The sequence below is a fragment of the Micrasema longulum genome, unplaced genomic scaffold (assembly GCF_059751315.1).
Source record: "Micrasema longulum isolate JH-2025_06_02 unplaced genomic scaffold, ASM5975131v1 h1tg001378l, whole genome shotgun sequence".
Classification (NCBI taxonomy): Eukaryota; Metazoa; Arthropoda; class Insecta; order Trichoptera; family Brachycentridae; genus Micrasema; species Micrasema longulum.
The window spans coordinates 85,215-92,015 of record NW_028278564.1 but is presented as its reverse complement, the minus strand read 5'-3'; positions in this window follow the sequence as shown (position 1 = coordinate 92,015).

Here is a 6,801-nt window from a genome sequence, read left to right as displayed (position 1 = left end):
ATTAGTCCAGAGCTTACTTCTTCCACTCCTTGACTATGCGGATGTATGTTATCCAGAATTCTAACTCTGAATTACTTGATAAGTTAGAACGATTGCAGAATATTTGTATACGTTATATCTTTGATCTTCGCAAATTCGACTACATAACCGAGTATCGCACGCAACTACACTGGCTCAGTATCAGGCATAGAAGAAACATTCACATTATATCACTTCTTCACAATATTTTAAATAATCCCATTTCATCTGTTTATCTGAGAGAGCTCATCCAACCTATTTCACAACGCGGAAAATCTCTTCGTTCTAGTAACGAGAGAACCCTTTTAATACCCTGTCATCGCTCTAATTTTTTTTCCTCCTCTTTCACAGTAGTAGCCGCTCGATTGTGGAATAATCTACCCACTAATGTTAGAGACGCCCCTTCTTTATTTACATTTAAGTCAAGATTGAAATGTCACTATCTTAATAATTAAATTGTTCCTTTATCCTTCTTCTTTCCTTCCCATCCCCTCTCCTCTCTTCATAGCATATACTTAATTTTTTAATACATTTTTATTTTGTTAATCTTTGTTTTTAATTTTTGTATTAAATTGAAGATTCAATATGTCCATGTATTTGTAATTTTCTCAAACTGAACGGTTTGGGTAGGTAGGAAGAAATTGCTTTAAGGCAATATGCCCGCCCTTATATGTATATATATTGAATATGTTTATACATTGTCAAATAAATAAGCCAGCTGTCAAAGTTAAAAATGAACTTTTCTGTGAAGTACTGATTACCGACGTATAAAAAAAAAAAATACACTTACTTAGGTGGTCCAGTAATTAAACAATCATCTCGCCGCTTTTGAATTTTGGTAGGTGCGAGAGTAAAAAATCTTAAAGTTCGTGTATATTTTAATGAACACCCAGGCTGAACGGGCTAAGAATTACACCATCTTAGTTGAGATAACTGACTTAAAATACCTTCAGATGAAATATCCTACCTCTATTCTACTTGTGCGTGGTTACACGAACAACATACCTGACGCTGTAAGGACGTGAGGCCGACGCGACGTCAATGCTGACGTGCGTGCCGGCCCTAACAAAAAAAGAAGAAAAAAACATGATGAATCTTATCTCCTCTGCTTCATAGCTAAAGGCGTGAATTGTGGTGTGTCTAACTAAATTAATCTTGATCAGTCTGGAATCTAGACAACGTTGGATTGAACCACCTATGTATTATACCTATGAATGTTTATTTTGTTCGTATCAAAAAGTCTGATTGGTTTTACATGAACTCGATTCACCCTACTTGAAATCATTTTTTATTCCGAGTGTTAATTTATTATACCGATTTGTTTTAAATCTAATCAAGATAATGATTGAATATGAATTGAATTCATCGTGTACTATTATCTTAGATATTTAAGCATAAAACATTTTTAATTTTTTCCCCACAGTTTTGAAAAATTTCGTAAAATATGGATCTTTTTATCTTTAAAGGGTAATGTTTAAGTAAAAAAAATGATTTTCAGTTATAGTCTAAATAATGTTTTTTGTTTTGTAAAATTGAAGGAAGATGTAAATTTGTTTTTTTAAATATTTTTAAAAAAATATTTGGGAAATACAACAATTGTTATGTAAGAATATAAAAAATATTTTATGCATCCAGTTAAAGTTTTTCCAATTTATGTTATAGCTTAATTATAAGATTTTTTTTTCTAAAGTGTATATTTGTAATTATATTTCTATGTAAATAATATATGTATGGAAAAAGAAACAAACAAAAAAAAAATTAAAAAGATTTTCACAAATACAATGAGAGAACATGTTACACAGCAAAGAGAAAAATAATATAATATATTAGACAAAAGAAAAAAAGAGGTTAATGGGTGAAGAAATAGAGTGGAGGAATGGAGGAGTGAGAATTTCTTAATATAGCATTCTCCCAATCCTACAATTCTTTATTGTAAAGTCAATTGTATTATGTCAAAATACAAGCTTTTGATATTTTTACAGATTTATTATTATTTATTCTCCTTCCTCCTGTCTTTTGTCCCATTTACTTGTGGTCAGTCCTCTAGTCCTCGGTCTTCATGTGGGAGGAGATTTGTAGTTTGGTTGTTTTTTTACGGCTGGTTGCCACCTTACTCCAAGAAAGTAGCCCCTAACGCTAACTGGGGCTTAGGATGCCACCGTTGACAGTTGTTCTTCCGCTACCATCTTCAACACAACGTCCTGCCTGACACCGCTGTCTCCCGACAGCCCATAACTCGAATTACGTTCGAGTGGCCCAAGAGAAGATTTGTGCCCTTTCCGCCTGTTCCGCCGTACTGACGTACTTCATCTCCGCCATCACAGCCGTCTTCACCCGTAGCCCTGGGCAAGAGATCGCGTTTTACCCCGCAATGCTGCGTCCTCGTCCAAACATAGTCACCTAAACCCTCCGGTCTACTGATTTGAAAAGTGCCCACCCCCGCGACGTGGATGCGCTGAATGAGAATTACTCCAGTGAGATGTAATATTTTTCTTCTTTTCCACATCCGCTCCTAAGTGGAGCATGTAGATATCACCAGTTGCCTCCAGGAGATCCTATCGCCAGCCAGCACTCTCGCCTCCTCCCCCGTCAATCCAGCGCCCCTCAGTACAAAGTTGAAAGATCGTCATCGACGGCCTTCCAGGGTGGCCCGAGCCCGCAGGTTAAAAGAACAGGCAACTTTAGTATGGATTCTTCTGAAGCATGCGTAGCACGTGTCCAAGCCAGGTCCACCGCCGGATTTTCGAGGCGCTCGTTATGGGAGACTGCTATAAACATGCATTTAAGTTATCTGTTTTTTTACCGTTGCCTTGAAGCAATTTGTGATTTCCACTTCAAATATTCGTCTAGTACAGTGCCTATTTTTTTAGTTTTCAAACTAATATACAAGAATTCGCAAAGTAACAACATGTTTACTTAGTTAATGCACCCCTCAGATTACTTAGTACTATTTACTTACTTAGCGTGTCCGGTTGGATTATATCCTGCCACTCCAATATGCGGAGACAGATATCGCTTTGCCGTTTGCCGCAATTAGGTCCCCAGGAGTGCAGCCTTCCTCCATGAGCGGGCATGTCAATAGGTGGCTGTCGTCCTGGGTCACACAATATATCATCACCAAAAAGGTACTTCCACCTTTGGAGATTTTTTCAACATCGTGTAACACCTACCCGTAGTCTATTGAAGGTGATCCATAGAGAGTATGGTAGGTGTTCACCTCCTCGGATACTCTCATTTAAATCCAACTACGGTCTCGCTCCAAGATCCTGTTGCCATAGTTCTTCTTTCCGCCGTTGTGAGGATTCAACAGGGGAGGTGGCTTTGATAAAACTGTTTCTAGATCTCAGACGCAAGGTCGTTGGTTGATGGTGGTGTAGGAGATGTCTAGGATCGTAGGTATTGTATCTCTAGTTCTGAGGCAGTCCTTCTTCGAATGTAGTACTAAATCAGATATTAAAATCTGTTTTAGTGAACTGAATAGAATTTTACTGCTTTTGACATTTAACTTTGTTGATGTACTAGCGAGCTAAAGTACAGAGAATAAATATCTTGAAATTTGTTTGGCAACACAAAATTGAAACTGAAACAAGGCACGAAAGCAGGGTAAATTCGTACAATACAGCCATAGCAGACAGCCTATCTTTAAAAGGAACAGTTCTATGCAGCTTTCAAAGCATAGTTTCCAATATATAAACTTATAATAAGTTTTACGTTATATAGTTAAGGTCGTGCAGCTGTATGAAGGTAGATATTATGTAATTTATAATACCCAATAATAATCGGTAAAACTTGTTTCGGCGGCCCCGCCCCCTTGTCGAATACTCTAGAATGGGTGATTATGTAATTTGGACTCATTTTTCAAGATGAAACCCATAATGCTAGGATTGGAAGAGGCACCCATATACAATTATAAGGCTATCTTCGCTATCTAGCATACGAAACAACTAAAGTTAATTCACCGAAGAGCCAGCAGTTAAATTTAAAGAAAAAACCTTTCATGAACCTCGAAAAATTTCGTTTTACAAATTAAATGTTTTATAAAGAAAACACTTTGTATTTATAGAGCACACACGAATTTAATATTAGTTAAAATACAAAAAGGTTTTGGTCTTCAAAATGACCCATTAGCAGGTGTAAATAAAAACTAATGATTTTATTGTACTGAATTTGTTGTGTTCTAAATAGTTTTAATTTAACTCATGTGTGGCTTATAAATACAGTGTTTTATTTGTAATATATTCAAAATGTTAATCATGTACATGAAACGATAAATAATATTCAACAAATTATTTTTTGAAGCCTAACCCTTGCATAACAAAATTCATACAAAAGTTTTGATGATGTTGTTTTTTATTTATTTTTTTTATTTATTTATTATCATTATATTACATACACAAAATTACAATTTATGTAAAGTTGCTTTGACTGTCTAACTAGGGTTATTTACCTCGTTCTAAGACAGTCAAAAAAATATAAAAAAACAGTAATCAATATATAGAAACAGTTATAAAGATACAGGACAAAGTAAAAAATGGAGTGAAAACATGGTTAAAAATGTAGTAAAACATAGTAAAATGTAATAAAAACATAGTAAAGTTGTAGTAAAAACATTATATAGGTTTTGTCCTATGTAAGAGTATTGTCTCTGTGCTAAGGAAGTTCTAACCATTTGTCGAGAAATCAGATCGTTACTGGAACTCAGAGTCTCATATTGATAGGCAACTGATGGATGTATATCTCTGTTAATGTGAGTGACCACCACTGCGCTCAGTAAATATTGCTGTCTAATATCAAGCACTGCAAACTCCTTGAATAAATAATCACTCTGATATCTAAAAGGTTTTTTTAGAATGGTTCTTACCAATAACTTCTGTGCTTTTTCTGCTGGGTCCAACTCTGTCTTGGTACAGCTACCCCGAGCAATTACACCGTACGTCATGATAGAGTTTGCCAGTGCAAAGTAGAAGGATTTCAAGTTTCTGGGTCTTAGTATATTCCTTAGAGGTAGAAAAAAATGTATCAAGCAATGTATTGACGTTCAGATTATTTTTTTGATTTGATAAACATACAGTATGTACATAATGAGTCTTGGGTTCGATTTCAGGTAAGATCGACATGAACATGATGATCTCTTAAAGTGTTTATACCAGGGATTGGCAACCTTTTTATGGACAATTTTTTTCGAGTTGCAGGCCTGAATATTGAAATAACTACCGACATTTAAACAATCTCTGTGGTATTGTATTGATTTTAGTCAGTTCTATGTAGTAAATAGCGACAGCCGATAAAAATAAATTACAGTTATTAAACCAAAATTAAAAACATATGAACCGGGTCAAGTTCCGTGGTAGACCAAAGATCCCAGGTTCAAATCCCACTCTACCACTTGATTTCCATTTTCCCAGCACAAGTTATTTACGACTTTTAGAAAATGGTCTTAAAATTTATATATTTGAGCAAATATTAAGTTATTAACTCTGGTATTTTATCTTTTTATAATAGATTTTTTTTTAAAATTATTAGTTAGTCTGGATTAAAATCATTTTCTTGATCAATAAATGGAGTCCTAATCCAGTAATCATATTTAAAATTACATACAAGCATACTGACGGGCTCTGGGTTGAAATTATTCCGACGCTTCAAATGCATTTATTAATTTCTTCTTAAATCGGATTTAACGCTTCACATGCTACGCTTGGCCCTGGATTAAAATCATTTTCATTTTAAGGTTGTAGTTTTTCAAGTTCCTGAAAATCATTTTTTACATGACACGTACTGACGAATTCTAGATTAAAATACTGTTTTAGTTTTATTCAAAAAATCACAAAAATGTTTGAAGTTTAGAAAGGAATTTAGACGTGATCAAAACTCCATATTACATACGCGGGCGCGGGCCGGATCAAAACACCTCACGGGTCGGATCCGGCAAGCGGGCCGGGGGTTGTCCACATGTGGTTTAGACAATAAATTAAAAATAAATATCATGTTATACTTCTCACAATTTGCACAATTTTATTTAAAAACACAATTAGTTTCTGACAGTCATCAGGTGTACATTTGTTTATATTATAAACTAAATAAATTTAGAGATCACGTAAAAATTATTGTGTGGACAATATACTTTAAACATTTAAATAGAACTTTTAGTAATGTGCTAACTTATCTGTGAACTAACTATAGCTACATTTATCGGTAAACTATTGCAGGTACAGTTTATTCAATTACCGAGTATTAAGCGTTCTTGTGATTATTTATGATATTTTTTCGTGGAAAAACATTGTATTAAACAAATGGTAATAATTTTTATGAATTAACAATAAATTTCAAGTATTTTAATCTCGTTTATATCCGCTTATAGTCATTTGAAATAGCTTGGTATTTTATAAAGTCCGAGTAGGTAACAAAATACATTAATTTGTTTGTGCGTTTATTTATTTGCCAATACACAGTTTTACCAAAAAACATTCAAACATCGTAGGTTGAGAAATTTTATCAATAGAGTGACGACGGACTTCAAAAATATTAATACCATCAAAACTCTTTATTGCTCACTAGTTCGACCCCATCTAGAATTCGCTTCTCCCATTTGGTCTCCATTCTACAGGACTCATATTGACCATGTTAAGTCTGTCCAACACCGTTTTCTAAGAAAAGTGGCATGGTTGCTCGGAAAACAAAGGGGTAATTATTCCTATTTTAAAATAGAGCAATCTCTTAATCTGTCTTCATAAGAGAGACGTAGAACTGAGATGGACCGTATATGCATTTTCAAAACACTTAATG